Below are 17,500 nucleotides of genomic sequence, written 5' to 3' on the forward strand. Positions count from 1 at the left end.
GAGAGAGAGAGAGAGAGAGAGAGTGTCCATTGGATGAGAATAGGATAAAAAGGAAGAAGAAGAAGAAGGATGAGGAAGAGGAGGAGAATGAGGAAAAAGGAGAAGCAGGTGAGTGAATGATTAGGTGGAGGAGGAGGAGGAGGAGGAGGATAGAAGGAGCAGTCTGAGGAGGAGGAGGAGGAGGAGGAGGAGGAGGCATTAAAAAGTTGCAGGGAGTCGCTTGTTCTCGTGATCTTTGTTGTAAATGTTAATGAGCGGACGGGAATCTCTCTCTCCTTCCCCCCCCTCCCCTTCTTCCCTCCCTCTCTCCCTCCACCCCTCCTTCCCTTCCTCCCTCCCTCTCTCTCTCTCTCTTCTCCTTCTTTCCTTTCCACACTCATATATCTCCTTTCTTTTTTTCTTTATTTACCTTCATTCTCTCTCTCTCTCTCTCTCCTTCATTTCCTCCGCCTCTCCATCTTGCATTCCTTCGGTTTCCTCATTCCTCCTCTCCTTCCTTTTCCTCCTTTATTTTTCCTCCAGTTTCTTCTCTCCTCCTTTCTTGCTGCCTCCTCTCCTCTCCTCCTCGTCTATTCCTTCTTCCTTCTTTCCATCTTTTCCTTTTTCCTTACCATTCTTTACTCCCTCTTTCCTTCCTTCTTGTTGTCCTTATCTTCTCCTCCTCCTCCTCCTCCTCCTCATCATCATCATCATCATCATCATCATTATTATCCATTTCGTTACTCCTTATTTTTACCTCCTTCCCTCCTCCCCCCCTCTCGTTCTCTCCTTCCTTTCCTACCTCAATGCTCCCACACCAGTCTGCCTCCTCCTCCTTCTCCTCCTCCTCCCGTCCCCGCCTCAGGTGTAGTGCTCCTCCTCCCTCCCTCCCTCCTTTCCTCTCCTCCTCCTCCTCATCCCTCTCACTCTCCTTCCCTCCCTTTCCTCCTCCCTCCATCCTTCGTAAGCTCCTCCTCCTCTTTCCTCAGGCTCCTCCTTCCTTCCCTGCCATCGCTCTCCATACAGTCCCTTGCCCTCCTCCTCCTCCTCCTCCTCCTCCTCAGGGACGGATAGATGAAGAGTGAACTCACCTACGTGATTAGTAACAGCCCTCCTCCTCCTCCTCCTTCTCCTCCTCCTCCTCCTCCTGTTAATAATGCCACCTTCAAGTATCATAACGCTTATCAATTCTATTTTTGTTTCTCCCTATTGCCACTTACGAGGAAGAGGAGGAGGAGGAGGAGGAGGAGGAGGAGGTGTTATTAACTTAAGCAGATCTTTTATTTGTTTTCTTGGTGGTTCCTTGGTTTTCTTCTAATTGAGAGAGAGAGAGAGAGAGAGAGAGAGAGAGAGAGAGAGAGAGAGAGAGAGAGAGAGAGAGAGTACGTAAATTATGTGGCGGTGCTGGTGGAGTGAGTGAGAGTGTAATGTGTGTGTGTGGCAGTGTGTCTGTCGGGCCCGTCGGCGGTGCGGCCTGTGTGTGTGTGTGTGTATGTGTGTTCGCGTGTGTGTGTGTGCGTGTGTGTGTATGTGTGTGTTAGTGTGCCGTCTGGCTTTGTGAGGGCCGCACGTGCCTCCCCGACGCTCCGCTCCGTGCACGTGTGTGTGTGTGTGTGTGTGTGTGTGTGTGTGTGTGTGTGTGTACCTCGCCTAGTCTCTTCCACCTGTTGCGCCGTCGGTGTGTGTTTGTGTGTGTGTGTGTGTGCGTCGCGCCCTGTGTGTGTGTCAGGTGTGCTCGCCTCGGTGTCTCCGCCGCGCCCGCCTCGCGTGTCCTTCTGCAGGGTCGCCGCCGCCGCCGCCGCTGGTTTATTGCGTGGTTTCTGAAGGTTGTCCCGCCGCGGCAGACCTCTCGCCTCGCCCCGCCCCGCCGCCCCTCACGCCAGGAGCGATTGAACGGACTGAGACACAGAATGTTGGGATAAAAGGATGAGAAGGAAAGGCCGTGGAGGAAGAGGCAGAAGAGGTGACCCGCCCGATGCGGAAAGCCTCCCAAACTCCCTCCGCCAGCGGGTTACCTCTGTGGCCGATTGGTTAAGTAGTGACTTTTACATTTAGCCGGTCGCGGGTTCGATCCCCGGCGCCGGTAATGCCCTTTCCGGGTCTGTATTAATTTCTAGTGTTTCGTGAGGCGCAGTTGTCGTGTGGATGTCCGGGAAAGGGGAATTCAGGGCGTTACATAATGGGGGTGAGGAAGAAGGGGGAACCGTGCCTGTACGAACCGAGCGTGAAAGAAAAGCAAACCTAAATAAATGAGAAGAGAACTGATAGTGTTCGTTGCTGCCCGACCGCTTGCCTGCCTGCCGTCCCCACCACCGCCGCCGCCGCCCACATGAGGCAGGTCTGTAAGGGAGGGAAGGAACGTGAGAGGTGAGAAAGAGGAAATAAACTGGAGAACGGAGTGTTAAATATAATACAGAGCTGTGTGAATGGGAGGGAAGAAGGGGAGGAAGGAAGGGGATCATAAGGAAAGCTGTACTAGAGGAAGGGAAGTGGAAGGGGTGAAGAGAAAATAATGTTGATAAAGAAATATTGTAGTAATGATGGTATTGTGTGAAGGGGAGGAGTGATCACGTGAGGGAAGTTAAAGGAAGGGAAGTGGAAGGGGGTGGAGAGTAGGTGAGGATGATGATGGTATTGTGTAAACGGGAGAGGTGAAGGGGAAGGAAGGGCAGTTATGTAAGGGAAGCCATTTAAAGGAAGGGAAGTAGGTAGTGATCAGAGAAGTGTTAGTGTTAGTGATGAGTTAGTGTTAGCGATGAGGTTAGTGCGTGAATGGAAGGGAAGGAGGGGGAATCATGTAAGGGAAGGTAAATTAAAGGAAGGGAAGTGGAAGGGAGTGAAGAGTAGATAGTAACGCTAAAAGAAGTGGTGTTAGCGATAAGGTTACTGCGTGGATGGGAAGGTGAAAGGGAGGGAAGGAAGGGAAATCATGTAAGGGAAGGTATATTAAAGGAAGGGAAGTGGAAGGGAGTGAAGAATAAATAGCAATGCAAAAAGAAGCGTTAGTGTTAGCGATAAGGTTACTGCATGAACGGAAGGGTGAAAGGGAGGGAAGGAAGGGAAATCATGCAAGGGAAGGTAAATTAAAGGAAGGGAAGTGGAATGGGGTCGAGAGTATTTAGTAATAATGCTAAAATAAGTGTTAGTGTTAGCGAGAGGGTTAGTGCGTGGATGGGGAAGGGTGAAAGGAAAGGGAAGGAAGGGGAGTCATGTAAAGGAAGGGAACTGGAAGGGAGTGAAGAGTAAATAGTACCTAACAGGAGAACCGATATTAGCAGTGGTCACGGTACTATATTTTTTTCTTACAACAAAGGAGACAGCTCAAGGGCACACACAAAAAAAGGAAACAATAATAAAAAAAAAAAAGCCCGCTACTCGCTTCTGAAAAAAATCCAAAGAGGTGGCCGAAAGAGAGGTCAATTTCGGGAGGAGGTATAAACGAAAGGGGAGACAGGAAGGAAACAAACAAGGAAGGAAGGGAGACAGGCAGACAGTCATGCAAGGAAAGGCAACACTAAAGGGAACGGAAGTGAAAGGGATAGGAGAGCAAGTGATAAGTGAAATGATCAATAGCAACGATCTCTGACCTCCGCCGCTACACACCTTTCTCGCCGCCCACGTCAGCCACGCACGCACAGAGGGACGGAAGGGATGTGGGAAGGGAAGGAGAAACAGAGTGAGAGCAAGCAATTGGATAGTATAAGAAAAGATCGTATAGGGACGGAAAGGATGTGGGAAGGGAAGGAGAAACAGAGTGAAAGAAAGCAATTGGATAGTATAAGGAAAGATCGTATTGGGACAGAAGGGACTTGGGGAGGAAGGGAAAAACAGTGAGAGAAAGCAATTAAACAGTAAAACAAGATCGTTGAGGAAGAGGAGGACATGGGAAGGGAAGATAGAACACAGTGAATGAAATCAATTGCGTCGTAAGGAAAGATCGTATAGGCAGGGACGGAAGGGAGTTAGGGAAGAAAGGAAAAACAGTTGAAGGCAATTTAGTAGTAAGGCAAGCTGCATATAGGGACGGATAGGATGTTTGAAGGAAAGGAGAAACAGAGTGAAAGAAAGCAGTTAGTTAATTAGTAAGGAAAAGTCGTATAGGGAGAGACGGGACGTTACGAAGGAAAGAAAGACCGCATATAATAGTGAAAGTGTTGATAATGAGGACGCTGAAGTTTAAAGAAAGCGATTAAACAGAGAACGTTTAAGGAGGGAAAGAACGTGGGAAGGAAAGAACAGACAGACATAATGATAGTGATGATAAAGACAACACCAAAGTAAAAAAAAATATAAAAAAAATAAAAAAAGCGAACAGGAGGAATGGAAGGGGAAGGTGGGATTGTAGGAAAGGGAAGTGGAAAGGGATGGAAGAGGGGGCATGGGCAATGGGAAAGGAAGGTGGATTGTAGGAAAGGGTAGTGGAAACGGGAGGAATGGAAGAGGAAGGTGGATTGTAGGAAATCGAAGTGGAAACGGGAGGAATGGGAAGGGAAGGTGGGATTGTAGGAAAGGGAAGTGGAAACGGGAGGAATGGAAGGGGAGGTGGATTGTAGGAAATCGAAGTGGAAACGGGAGGAATGGAAGGGGAGGTGGATTGTAGGAAAGGGAAGTGGAAGGGAGAGGGAGGAATGGGAAGGGAAGGTGGGATTGTAGGAAAAGGAAGTGGAAAGGTGTGGAAAAGTGGGCATGGGCAATGAGACGGGAAGTGGAAAGGGGGAGGAATGGAAGGGGAAGGTGGATTGTAGGAAAGGGAAGTGGAGAGCGGTGGAAGAGGGGGCATGGAAGAGCAGGGCATGAGTAAAGGAAAAACCCAAATACTTGAATACCAGAAAGTAAACAAGGTGGAATTTTAGGAGAGGAAGGAAAAATTGGACCCGTCAGAACAAAGAAGTCTGCAGGAGGCCACTCAACCTAGACGCGACACGACGGCAGCTCTTTTCTTCTTTTTTTCTTCATTTTTTACCGTAAAGGAAACAGCTCAAGGGCAAAAAAAAGAAAACTAATGAAAAAAAAACAAAACTCGCAAGTCACTGCTCCCATAAAAAAAAAAAAAAGAAAGAGTCGAGAATTGTTCAAAAGAGAGGTCAATTTCGGGGGAAGAGGTGTCCTGATACTCTCCTGTAAACCTGAGCCCCCTTCCCTTCCCATTCCTCCCCCTTCCACTTCCCGTTCCTACAATCCACCTTCCCTTCCCATTCCTCCCTCCCCCTTCCACTTCCCTTTCCTACAATCCACCTTCCCTTCCCATTCCTCCCCCTTCCACTTCCCGTTCCTACAATCCACCTTCCCTTCCCATTCCTCCCCCTTCCACTTCCCGTTCCTACAATCCACCTTCCCTTCCCATTCCTCCCCCTTCCACTTCCCTTTCCTACAATCCACCTTTCCTTCCCATTCCTCCCTTCCCCTTCCACTTCCCGTTCCTTCCCATTCCTCACCCTTCCACTTTCTGTTCCTACAATCCACCTTCCCTTCCCATTCCTCCCCCTTCCACTTCCCGTTCCTACAATCCACCTTCGCTTCCCATTACCCATGCCCTGCTCTTCCATGCTCCCTCTTCCACCCCTTTCCTACAATTCCACCTTCCCCTTCCTTTCCTATTCCCCATTCCACCCTTTTCCACTTTTTTTTACATTAAAGGTCACGGCTCAAGGGCAACAAAAAGAGTACAAAAAAAAAAAGTCCGCTACTCGCCGCTCCCATAAAAGACAAAGGTAAAGAGTAGCCAGAAGAGAGGTCAATTTCGGGTGGGGAGGCGTCTTGTCCTTGTCTTGTCCTCCCTATCCGTGAATCTATCAAACCTCTTCCTGAATGTATCTATGGTATTGCCACTCACCGCGCGACTGACAAGCACTCACTCATCCACCACGCCATTAATAAAAGAAAGCACCAATTAGAGTGTTTTAACTTTATCTTTGTTGAATCAGAATTACAAACTTAAACCCATTACTACGTGTCCTACCCTGCCCTCTTAACACCAGAAGCTCATTGACATCACCTCTCTGAATCACGAACTTAACCCTACCCTAAACCTGCCTTGCCCTACCCTACCCTACCTTGCCCAACCCTAAACCTGCCTTGCCCACTCCTACCCTACCTTGCCCTACCCTAAACCTGCCTTGCCCTACCCTACCCTATCTTGTCCTACCCTAAACCTGCCTTGCCCTACCCTGCTTTCTTGCCTCCAGAACCTCATTGACATTACCTCTCTGAATCACGAAATTAACCCTACCCTACCTTGCCCTACCCTAAACCTGCCTTGCCCAACCCTACCCTACCTTGCCCAACCCTACCCTACCTTGTCCTACCCTAAACCTGCCTTGCCCTACCCTACCCTACCTTGCTACCCTACCCTACCTTGCCCTACCCTACCCTACCTTGCCCTTCCCTGCCTTCTTAACACAGAACCCTATCAACGCCACCCATATTACATCCCTCCACCCTTTTATAAACCCAAGTCTCCTTTCGTCTCACCCATCACCTTGTTTAGAGAATGCAAATTGAAACGTTGGAGACTTTCCTTATATGGCTAGGAAGAAGACTAGAAAGGAAAGGAGAACGTAAGGGAAGACTACAGGGAGTGAGGGAACGTGAGGATAGGGAGGAGGAGGGGGGCAAGGGAGAGGAAGGGCGTGAATGGGGAAAATTAAGGGAAAATGTAGAGAGGAAGGGCGTGTGTGGTGGATGGAGGGAAAGGGAGATAAACAAACAAGGAAGGAAAGCATAAAGAGAGGCTTGTTGGAGGGAAGGGACGTGAAGAATGGAGGAAGGACAAATAAACATACCGCCGAAGAGGAAGCGAGAGGAAGGATTGAAGGAAGGAAAGGCAGAACTTATAAACACACACAAAAGAGGAGAAATGGAAGGGTGTGAAAGGCGAATGTTAAAGAAGGGAAACTGTAAATGGAGGAAGGACAAATAAACACACCACCATAAAGAAAACGGGAAGCAGGACTGAAGGAAGGAAAGGCATAACTCATGTAAACAAAAGGATAAATGGAAGGGTGTGAAAGGCAAATGTTAAAGAAGGGAAACTGTAAATAGAGGAATAATAAATAAATATACCGCCAAAAAGAAAACCAGAAGCAGGACTGAAGGAAGGAAAGGCATAACTTACACAAAAAAAAGGATGAATGGAAGGGTGTGAAAGGCAAACTGTTAATGGAGGAACAAGGAAAGAAATTGTGGGAAAGGAAGGCAGGCTTTTAAATCATACAAAAAAAGGGAGATAAAAGGGAAGGAAGCTGGGAAAGGGGAAAAGTAATAAATATGTCATGGGAGGGAAAGTGTCGAGGGAGGAATAAAGGGAATTAGGAAAGAATGTGGGAAAGGGAGGGAGACTTCTGAACATACCAAAGAGGGAAATGGAAGGGAAGAGGGAAGGAAGATGGGAAAAGGGAGAGGCAAATGTGTTATAGAAAGAAGTGTTGAAGGAGGAATAATGGAAGGGAGAATGTGGGAAAGGGAGGGAGACTTCTGAACATACCAAAGAGGGAAATGGAAGAGAAGAGGGAAGGAAGGTGGGAAAAGGGAGAGGCAAATGTGCTATAGAAAGAAGTGTTGAAGGAGGAATAATGGAAGGGAGAATGTGGGAAAGGGAGGGAGACCTGAACATACCAAAGAGGGAAATGGAAGGGAAAAGGGAGGAAAAGTGGGAAAAGGAAAAGGCAAATGTGTTACAGAAAGAAATGTTGAGGGAGGAATAATGGAAGAAAGGGAGAATGTGGAAGAGGGAAGAAGAATTTTGAACATACCAAAGGAAGGAAAGGAAGTTAGGAAAATAGAAAAAAGACCAATAAATATACAAGAAAGGACTATATGAGCTGAAGACACTCTAGGAAAATGTTGAAAAAAGGAAGGTGTCGAAAACGATCGTAAAAATAACAAAAAATAAATCCACATAAAAAAGAGAAAGTAGGAAATAAGTGACGGGAAGGAATAAATTATGAAACTTAAAAAAAGGGAAAGGAGAATAGGACAAACGTTTTAGACAGGAAAGAGAGAGAGAGAGAGAGAGAGAGAGAGAGAGAGAGAGAGAGAGAGAGAGAGAGAGAGAGAGAGAGAGAGCCCGGAAAGGGAGAAGATAAGGAGCGAGGAGAAAGAAAAAAAACTATAATAAGCAATGTAAGTGGTTCAAGACGAAGAAAGCATGACGAAAATAGACAAAATTGGACCTGATAAAAGAAGATAGAAGACGAAAGAAGAAAATGAAGGCAAATTTACTACTAGAAAGAGAAGAGAAAGGACTTGACTGGAATGATGAAGGATAGTTAGAAAGAAGAAATACAGACGAAAGAAGAGAATAGTCAGATGTATTACTAGAAAGAGAAGATGGGGGACTAGACTGAAATGAAAGATAGTTAGAAAGATTAACTGTAGAGAGAGAAGAGAAATTATAAAGAAAATGTAAGATAAATATATATAAAAAGAAACAAAAATAGCCATAAGAAAGAAAGATATAGGAGAGACAACAGAGTAAAGAGAGGAAGAGGAGGAGAATGAAGAAGGAAAGAAGAAGAACCAGGAAGCAAAGAAAGAAGGGAAGAGGAGAGACACGGAGTAAAGAGAGGAGGAGGAAGAGGTAGAGGACGGAAGAAGAGAATGAGGCGGACATATTATTAGAGAGAAAAGAGGAAGGACTAAACTGGAATGAGGGATGGTTTGAAAGAATGAATATAGAAGAAGGGAAAGAAGGAAGGTCGATTAACTAGACAGGGATCAAAAATAGACGAATGAGGGACAGGTTGGAACGAAGGAATAAGGAAAAATAAAAAATGGAGAAAGAAAAAAATAAACTACACTGCACAGAGGAAGAACTAGACGACAATGGAAAACTTTAGAACACGAAGAAGGGAGAGAAAGAAAAACATACACAGACTGAAAAGAAAAAGAAGAATTGATTAAGGACACTTCGAATGAAGGAATAAGGAACAACAAAAAATGGAGAAAGAAAAAAATAAACCACTGGATAGAGGAAGAACTTGACAACAATAGAGAAATTTAAAACACGAAGAAGGGAGAGAAAGAAAAAAAACATACACCAGACTGAGAAGAAAAAGAAGAATTGAGCAGAAATAAACAGAAATGCGAAACAGTAAGAGCGAAAAGACGCGTTCAACTTAGCATTACGAAGACTGAAGGGAAGGAGGAAATCAATAAATCGGAGGAGGAACGAAAATAGACTTGAATGGAGAGACAGAAATAGGATTGACGGAGTAAGCGAAGAAGGAGAATGGAAGAAACGCACCGAGGAATGGAGGAGAGAGAGAGAGAGAGAGAGAGAGAGAGAGAGAGAGAGAGAGAGAGAGAGGAAAATAAGTAGTAATCATAGAAAGTGTGTTTGTGGGTGAATGAATGTGAGTTTTAAGTTTGTGAAAGAACAGAAGTGAGAGAAAAAAAAAATATGTATGTTGAAAAAAATATTATAGTGGTATTATTGTTATTTTTATTATTGTTGTTGTTTTTGTCTTGGCGGTCTGAACCAGTTACGAGAGAGAGAGAGAGAGAGAGAGAGAGAGAGAGAGAGAGAGAGAGAGAGAGAGAGAGAGAGAGAGAGAGAGAAAACAAGGAGCGGATGGAGGGGAAAAAAAAAATAAGGCTGAAGATATTTTGTCGTGTAATGGTGATGTTGATGTTGATGGTGATGGTGATGGTTCTGAAGTCACTGTTGTTTGTCGTGGTGGTGATGGTGATGACGATTATGAGGATGTTAGTAGTGTGTGAAATAACCCTTTGAAAACATGATGGTGAAGACGATGATGTTGATGGTGATGAAGTCAGTGGTGGTGGTGATGGTGATTGGTGATGACGATGGTGAAGTGTGAGAAATATCCGCCCATAATGATGATGATGATATGCTAGTGTTTTGATAGTGCTGATGAATATGATGATGAAGATGGTGATACTGTGGGGAATATCTATAAATAATGATGATGATAATGATGATGATGGTGGTGGTGGTGGTGGTTGTTGTCAAGGGCAGTGGTATAAATAGTTGTGGTGATGACGCAACATGGCGCAACAAAAGAGGATGTTAGTGGTGGTGGTGTAAGTGGTGATAGTGATGATGATGGTGATGGTGATGATGAGTGAGATGTGAGTCCGGTCGTGTGATGTTGATGAGGATAGTGGTGATGGTGGTGGTGGTATTAGGGTATTGAAAACCCCAAATGAGTGGAGGTGATGGTGATGGTGATGATGATGATGGTGATGATGGTGGAGGTGATTATTTTATGGCTAAAGTGTTTCAAGGTGACACTCCATTTCCTCCCCCCCCCCCCTTCTCTCTCTCTCTCATTGTGAAGGCAGCAGGTCACCAAAACCCTGCTGAGAGAGAGAGAGAGAGAGAGAGAGAGAGAGAGAGAGAGAGAGAGAGAGAGAGAGAGAGAGATTAAAGGGAAAAGTATCCATGTAGGGAGGAGAGGGGAATAAGAGGAAAAGAAGATAGGAGGGAAGTGGAGAAGGGGGGAAGAAAGGAGAATGGAAGAGAATATGAAGGAGGAAAAGGATGGGGAAGCAGAAGGAGAGTTGCAAAGATGAAAAAAAAAATAGATGAAGGGAAAGAGGAAGAAGAGAAGGGAGAGATGAAGAGGAGGAAGAGGAAGAAGGAAATAAAGAGAGAGGAGGAGGAAGAGGAAGGGAGAGATGAAGAGGAAGAAGGAAATAAAGAGAGAGGAGGAGGAAGAGGAAGGGAGAGATGAAGAGGAAGAAGGAAATAAAGAGAGAGGAGGAGGAAGAGGAAGGGAGAGATGAAGAGGAAGAAGGAAATAAAGAGAGAGGAGGAGGAAGAGGAAGAGGAAGGGAACACAGGGAAGGGGAAAGAGGAATAATGGAAATGTTATGTAACGTGAACAGACAGACAGACAAGTAGACACGTGTTGTTATGGTGATGAGAAATGGAGGTGAAAATGATGATGAATGGTGATGAGATTGGTAGTGCTGGTGATAATTATAGTGGTGGTGAGGAATGGTGTTGTGGTGGTGATGACTTTGGTGGTGGTAATAATTCAGCTTGTTAGTTTGTGGTGGTGATGGAAATTGTACTGGGGCTGTTCTAGTGGTTATGAATGGTGGTGATGGTGGTGGTGGTGATGGTGTTAGTGGTGGTGGTGGTGATGAATAGTGGATGATGTGATGCCGGATGGTGCTCTAACACTCCTTTTCCTCCTCCTCCTCCTTCTCCTCCTTCTCTACGTTCATAACTAAGGAAGGAAACGAATTGTGACCAAACGTTTAGGAAGAAAATAGAACACACACACACACACACACACACACACACACACACTTAAGAGTTATCGTCATGGTTGGGTCTTTTGTTCGTGTGTGTGTGTGTGTGTGTGTGTGTACTGAAAGTAGGTTTGATTGTGACCTTTTCCATTCAACTTGCCTTCTTCCTCTTCTTCTTCTTCATCTCTTCTTCTTCTTCTTCTTCTTTTTCTTTCTTTTTACTTCTCCACTTTCTCGTTTTCCTTTTTTTTCGTGTCATTTACAATATCTTCTTCCTTTTGCACTCCTCCTCCTTCTCCTCTTCCTCCTCCTCCTCCTCTTCTTCTTGCATCCAGATTTTTACTTTCTACTCATAAAAACTTTATTTATTACGCACGCACGCACGCACGCATCCACCTCCCGCCATCCACACACACACACACACACACACACACACACACACACACGACGCAACTGTCACGATAACAATTAAGAGTGTGTGTGTGTGTGTGTGTGTGTGTAATCTAAGTATGCATGTACGTTTATAATCAGTGGTGTATATCAGTGTAACCTATATCTCTTTGTCCCCATCTCCACCACCACCACCACTTCAACACCACTTCACCTTCACCACTTCACCTTCACCACCATCACTTAATCTCCTCCCCTCTTCCTTCACCTCATCAATGTTTAACTTTTCCTCCTCTTCTTCCTCATTTCCTCTTCTCCTCCTCATCTCCATCACCACCACTACCTAAATCATCATCACCACTATCACCACCACCTCCTGTTCTATCATCACCACATGCCCTTACCTCCCCCCCTCCAATCATCACCACTATCACCACAACCACCACCTTCATTCACTACCATTCCCCCTCAACCATCACCACCACCACCCCCATCACCACCAACAACACCATCACCACCACCACCATCACCTTCCATCACCACCACTATCAATTCCATCTCGAACACCAAAATAAACAACAATAAACAACATTTCTGCCCAATCATCCACCATCATATCTTCCTCCTCCTCCTCCTCCTCCTCCTCCTCTTACTCCTCTTCATCTCATCCCAAACCTACTTCTTACTGTTCCTCATTCTCATTCTCCTTATACCGTCTTCCTCCTCCCTTTCCTCCTCCTCCTAATCATCATTATCATCCTAAACCTATTGCTTACTAATCTCCATTCCCCACCACCACCTCCCACTCCCCTCCTCCTCCATTGTGCCACTCGGTAACTCGCAAGGCGCTCCCAGACCTGCTTCATTATCCTGCCAGAGAGAGAGAGAGAGAGAGAGAGAGAGAGAGAGAGAGAGAGAGAGAGAGAGAGAGATGACGTGTGAGCCGAGTCGCCATGACAACATGATGGGAGTCATGTATACACACACACACACACACACACACACACACACACACAGAGGGGAGGGGGGGCAATTTCACGGTCGTCGTCTGATTGTCGTCATTGAGGTGTGAGGGGAAGGAAGGTATTGATGTGGGGGCATTAATTACCCGCCCCGAGGAGGAGGAGGAGTAGGAGTTGAATGCCAGAAGAGCGAAAGCGAGTAGAAGGAAGAAAAAAAAGATGGAATGACAGGAAACAGAGGTGAAGAGGAGAAGGTTGATTGAGGCGTAGGAAGATTGGATGCAGGAGTGGTTGTGTTTGTGTTGTGTTCTTGTGCTGTAGTGTTGATGTGAGGTGTGGAGAAGGGAGGGAGTGACGGGGGAGGGGGAATGGAAAGGAAGGCGTGCGGGGCGGGGCGGGGCGGGGCGGGGCAAGGCGGGGCAGGTGGAAAGTAAAAGGTCGTGACATGCTGGAGAAAGTCCTGCTGGTGCCTGCCTGGCGGGGGGTGTTGGGGTTGGTGCATAACAACTGGGTGCAGGGGAGGTGCGCTGCAAAGGGGAAGGGAGCTTAACTGGCTGGGGGAGCATAACGGAGGTCGTAGGAGCTGGAGGAAGGCGTGAATGGGGGAGGGGGGGGTATGGTTGAGGTGTGATGGATCAGGGAGTGTGGCCGTGAGGAATGCACGGCTTCGGTGGCGGCGACGGTGTGGGGGGCGGGGGTGTCCTCGGCATCTTGGTATTTTACATACTTGTGCGTGGCGCGCGGCGGCGTGTTCCCCACACCTAAATGGCTTCATGATGGCCAAAATCACACCATTGGGGGCGGGGGCCGCCGCCCTTGGAGCCCTGCCCACCCCCGCGCTTGCTGGTGAGGGCGTGGGGTGACGGCCGCGGCGGCGCGGCACAGAGCGGCTGTTACCTTGAGCGTCGGAGCACCTCGCCGCCACGCCCGTCGGAGGGGCGTGGGTGCCCGCGGCGCGACGCGGCCTCGTGGCTTTGTTCAGCCGTGTGGAACGCGTACGAATGTCACCACAAGGTCAGCCGCCACGCCTGCCGTGCCGCCCCCGCCACGCCGTGCGCGGGGGCGGCGCGGGGCGTGCTTGTGGCGGGGCAGAGGAGATGCCTGCACGGCCCTGCCACGGGGGGCGGCGCGAGCATCCTGTGTGTGTGTGTGTGTGCTGGTGACGGTGACGCTGACAGCGGGGCGGCGCTGCGCCATGGGATGATGGGGGGATGTGATACTGTCCAAAACCAACTGTTTGTGTTTACGCATGTTGTTACACACACACACACACACACACACACACACACTCAAATCATGTAGGAAATTGATGTTTTTATTTATATTATTATTATTATTATTATTATTATTACTGCCACTATTATTGTCAGTTTTTATTCATCAATAATGACAACGCAGTTGATGAAAATAACAATAGAACCTCTTTAATAATCTTTTTATGTGTAATCATACCACCTCACTCCATTTTCCACCCCTCCTCCTCCTCTTCCTTCTCTTCTTTCTCTTTCTCCTCCCCTCCACATAATCCTCCTCTTCCTTCTTCATATTTCCCTTCTTTATTATAATCATCGTCGTCACCACCATTCTCACCATCACCTTCCTCCTCCATTTCCACCTCATTCTCCTCCTCCTCCTCCTCCTCCTATTCCTCCTCCTCAACAATGTCTCCAGTTGGAATTTCCGACTCGTGTTTTGTCAGGCCACTGTGGAGTAGTAGTAGTAGAAGTAGTAGAAGTAGTAGTAGTAGTAGTAGTAGTAGTAGTAGTAGTAGGAGGAGGAGGAGGAGGAGGAGGAAATAAGACACCAGGTAAGGGAGTGTGCTGGAGAGTGAAGGGATGAGGGAGGAGGAGGAGGAGGAGGAGGAGAAGGACAGGTAATAAGTGCAAGTTAAGATGAATTGCGTTACAGGTGAGTTGTGGTAGGGGGGAGGGAGAGGAGAGGAGGGGGAGAGAGGAGGGGAGGGAGGAAGGAGAAGGAGTATATTAAAGGGGACAGAGAAGGGAGAGAGAGAGAGAGAGAGAGAGAGAGAGAGAGGCGTGGAAAACTACATTCTCACAACTTAAAGGTTACCTAACGTGATATATTGTGCTATCTCTCTCTCTCGCTCTTCCTCCTTCCATTCCTCTTTCCTTCCCTTTTCCTTTCTCACTCCTTCCCTCCTTCCTTCCCACTCTCCTTCCCTCCTTCCCCTTCTCTCTGTCCTTCCCTTTTCCCTCTCTGTCCTTCCCTCCTTCCCTTCCCACTCTCCTTCCCTCCTTCTTCCCCTTCTCTCTGTCCTTCCCTCCTTCTTCCCCTTCTCTCTGTCCTTCCCTCCTTCCCTTCCCACTCTCCTTCCCTCCTTCTTCCCCTTCTCTCTGTCCTTCCCTCCTTCTTCCCTTCTTCCCTTCCCACTCTCCTTCCCTCCTTCCCCTTCTCTCTGTGTCCTTCCCTCCTTCCTTTTCCACTTTCCTTCCCTCCTTCTTCCCCTTCTCTGTCCTTCCCTCCTTCTTCCCTTTTCCCTCTGTCCTTCCCTCCTTCCTTTCCCACTGCCCTTTCCTCCGTTTCCCTCCCTCTCCTTCCCTTCTCTCCCTTCCCTTCCCCCTTGGTAGTTATCCTTACATTCAGATTCCTTTCCGCCTCCTTCCGTTCCTTCCACTTTCCCTTTTCCGTCTCATTCCATCCCTCTCCCTTTTCCTCCCTTCATCTTTCTCTCCCTTCAACCTTTCCACTTTTCTCTCCTCATCAGTTTTCTTCTTTCCTCCCTTCTTTTTCTCTCCTTTTCCTCCTCTATCCATCCTCCCTTTTCTTCCCTTCGTCTTTCTCTCCCTTTAACCCATTCACTATTTTTCTATCAGTTTTCTCCTTTTCCTTTCATCTTTCTCTCCCTTCAACCCTTCTACTTTTCTCTCCTCATCAGTTTTCTTCTTTCCTCCCTTCTTTTTCTCTCCTTTTCCTCCTCTATCCATCCTCCCTTTTCTTCCCTCCTTCAACCCTTCAATTTTCTTCTATCAGTTTTCTCCGTTCCCTTTTATTTGCATTATTTCCTCCATTTTTTCCCCTTTTCCTCCCTCACTTTCATCATCCTTCCCTCTCTCTCCGTCTCTTCCCTCCCTCCCTCCACCTTTCCCTTCGCCCTCGTTGCACCGTTCCATTCCATCCCCTTCAATTTTGCCCTTTTGTCCTTTTCTCCCCCCTCCTCTCTCTCTCTCTCTCTCTCTCTCTCTCTCTCTCTCTTGGCTGTCGTTCCTCCTCCTTCAGCACCTTCACGCTTTTCCTCTCCCTTCTCCATTCTGTAATTATACATATCAATTTTTATTTTTTATTTTTTATTTTCTTCCATCGACGTGTTAGTCAGTATTGAGGAGGAGGAATAGGAGGAAAGGAGGAGGAAGAGGAGGAGGTAAAAAGGAAACTATGAAACTAGCGGGCTGAGAGAGAGAGAGAGAGAGAGAGAGAGAGAGAGAGAGAGAGAGAGAGAGAGAGAGAGAGAGAGAGAGAGAGAGAGAGAGAGAGAGAGAGAGAGAAGTGTCCTTAATTGTAGTGCTGGTCTCGAATAGGTAAGTAATTGAGGGAGGAAGAGGAGGAGGAGGTAACGTGTTGACTTTGAAGATGAGGCAGCAGCAAGCCACTTGACTCTTAGCGAGGCTTTAGTGACACACTCTGTTCGACAAGTGTTCGTCAGTCATTTCAATTACCTGCTCAGTGACATTCAGTTCACTCCCGTCACAACGAAGTAATTCCAGTGTGAGTGTTATAAATGATACTATCGTTGTTACACAAACTATTTGAGGAAGGATATTCCAGTGCCGGTTGACTCGGTTTTGAGGGAAAAATCCTCTTGACGTCAGAACTTCTTTGTCTCGCTTGAACCGGTACATTGTAATTTCTGACTCTCCGGTCAATTTTGAGTTCAAACATCTTGAAGTGATCGACATTATTAAACTTGTTCAGCTACTTGAAGATCTGTATTCTATTTCCCCGTAGTTGTCTCGTCTTTCCCGGCTCAAAGAGAAATTCGATGTCTTTGTGTCTGGGGGACAATAACTGAACTACTTCATAACACATTCATGTGATGCCGTGTTAAGCAGGATCGCTTGTTCCTGTTACCGTGCCGGGTACCAAACTTTATATAGCAGTAGGAGGGGGAGGGAGAAAAAGGTAGGCTGGGATATTCAGCAGGAAGAGTTGAAGGATGGGAAAGGAGAGGAGGTAAGATAGGATATACAGCAGAAGGAAGGGAAGGGGAATAGACAGAGAAGGAGGAGGAAGAAGAAGAGGAGGAGGAGGAGTACATAGGAAGTGAGGTTGCGTGTCAAGAGGAGGGAGGGAGGCAAGGAAGAAGCAATAGAAACGAAAGGAGGAATAAGGAGAGACGGAAGGAAAGGATAAAGTAGAGAAGGAAGAAGGAAGGACAAGAGAGAGAGAGAGAGAGAGAGAGAGAGAGAGAGAGAGAGAGAGAGAGAGAGAGAGAGAGAGAGAGAGAGAGAGAGAGAGAGCTATTGTTACTTCCGGTGTTGAAGCAGATATAACCTTCCTCCCTCCCTCCCTCCCTCCCTCCCTGCTTCTGTCTCCGTCTTACCTGTCCCTTCCCTCCCTTCCTCGCTTCCTGCCTTCCCTTCCCTTCTCCACCTTTCCTCCTTCCCTCCCTGCCAACGTCTTTCATAGCTATCCTTTTCCTTCCTTCCTTCCTTCCTTCCTTTCCTGCGTTTCCTTCCCTCTTCTGTTTTAGTTTGCTTTCTTCTTTCCTTCCTTCCTTCCTTCCTTCCTTCCTTCCTTCCTTCCTTCCTTTCCTGCGTTTCCTTCCCTCTTCTGTTTTAGTTTGCTTCCTTCCTTACTTCCTTCTTATCCTTTCCTCTATTCCCTGACCCTCTATTCCCTCCACTCCTTTTTCCTTCCTTTCCTCTCTTCCCTATATTTTCCTTTCCCGCCATATCTTCCCTCCATTCATCCTTACCTCTCCTCCTCTT

The 17,500-nt window shown here is 47.1% G+C and overlaps 2 long non-coding RNA genes across 7 annotated transcripts; one reads left to right on the top strand and one right to left on the bottom strand.

The window, feature by feature from the left end:
- The first annotated feature begins 2,352 nt into the window (after positions 1–2,352).
- LOC127004460 (uncharacterized) lies at positions 2,353–5,013 on the top strand. The gene is made up of 3 exons (XR_007757826.1): positions 2,353–2,920; positions 3,058–4,473; positions 4,621–5,013. It is a non-coding gene; the product is annotated as an uncharacterized LOC127004460 (long non-coding RNA).
- Positions 5,006–10,249, bottom strand: LOC127004459 (uncharacterized). 6 transcript variants are annotated; one of them, XR_007757824.1, is made up of 5 exons: positions 7,584–10,249; positions 6,354–7,452; positions 6,074–6,234; positions 5,215–6,012; positions 5,029–5,162 (listed from the first exon to the last, which is right to left on the bottom strand). It is a non-coding gene; the product is annotated as an uncharacterized LOC127004459 (long non-coding RNA). The 6 variants fall into 6 exon arrangements; XR_007757823.1 differs by having other exon boundaries at positions 6,074–6,295; XR_007757825.1 differs by having other exon boundaries at positions 5,215–5,310; positions 5,443–6,012; positions 6,074–7,452.
- Between the last annotated feature and the right edge of the window lie 7,251 nt (positions 10,250–17,500).

This window comes from Eriocheir sinensis, chromosome 28, assembly GCF_024679095.1.
Source record: "Eriocheir sinensis breed Jianghai 21 chromosome 28, ASM2467909v1, whole genome shotgun sequence".
Taxonomy (NCBI): Eukaryota; Metazoa; Arthropoda; class Malacostraca; order Decapoda; family Varunidae; genus Eriocheir; species Eriocheir sinensis.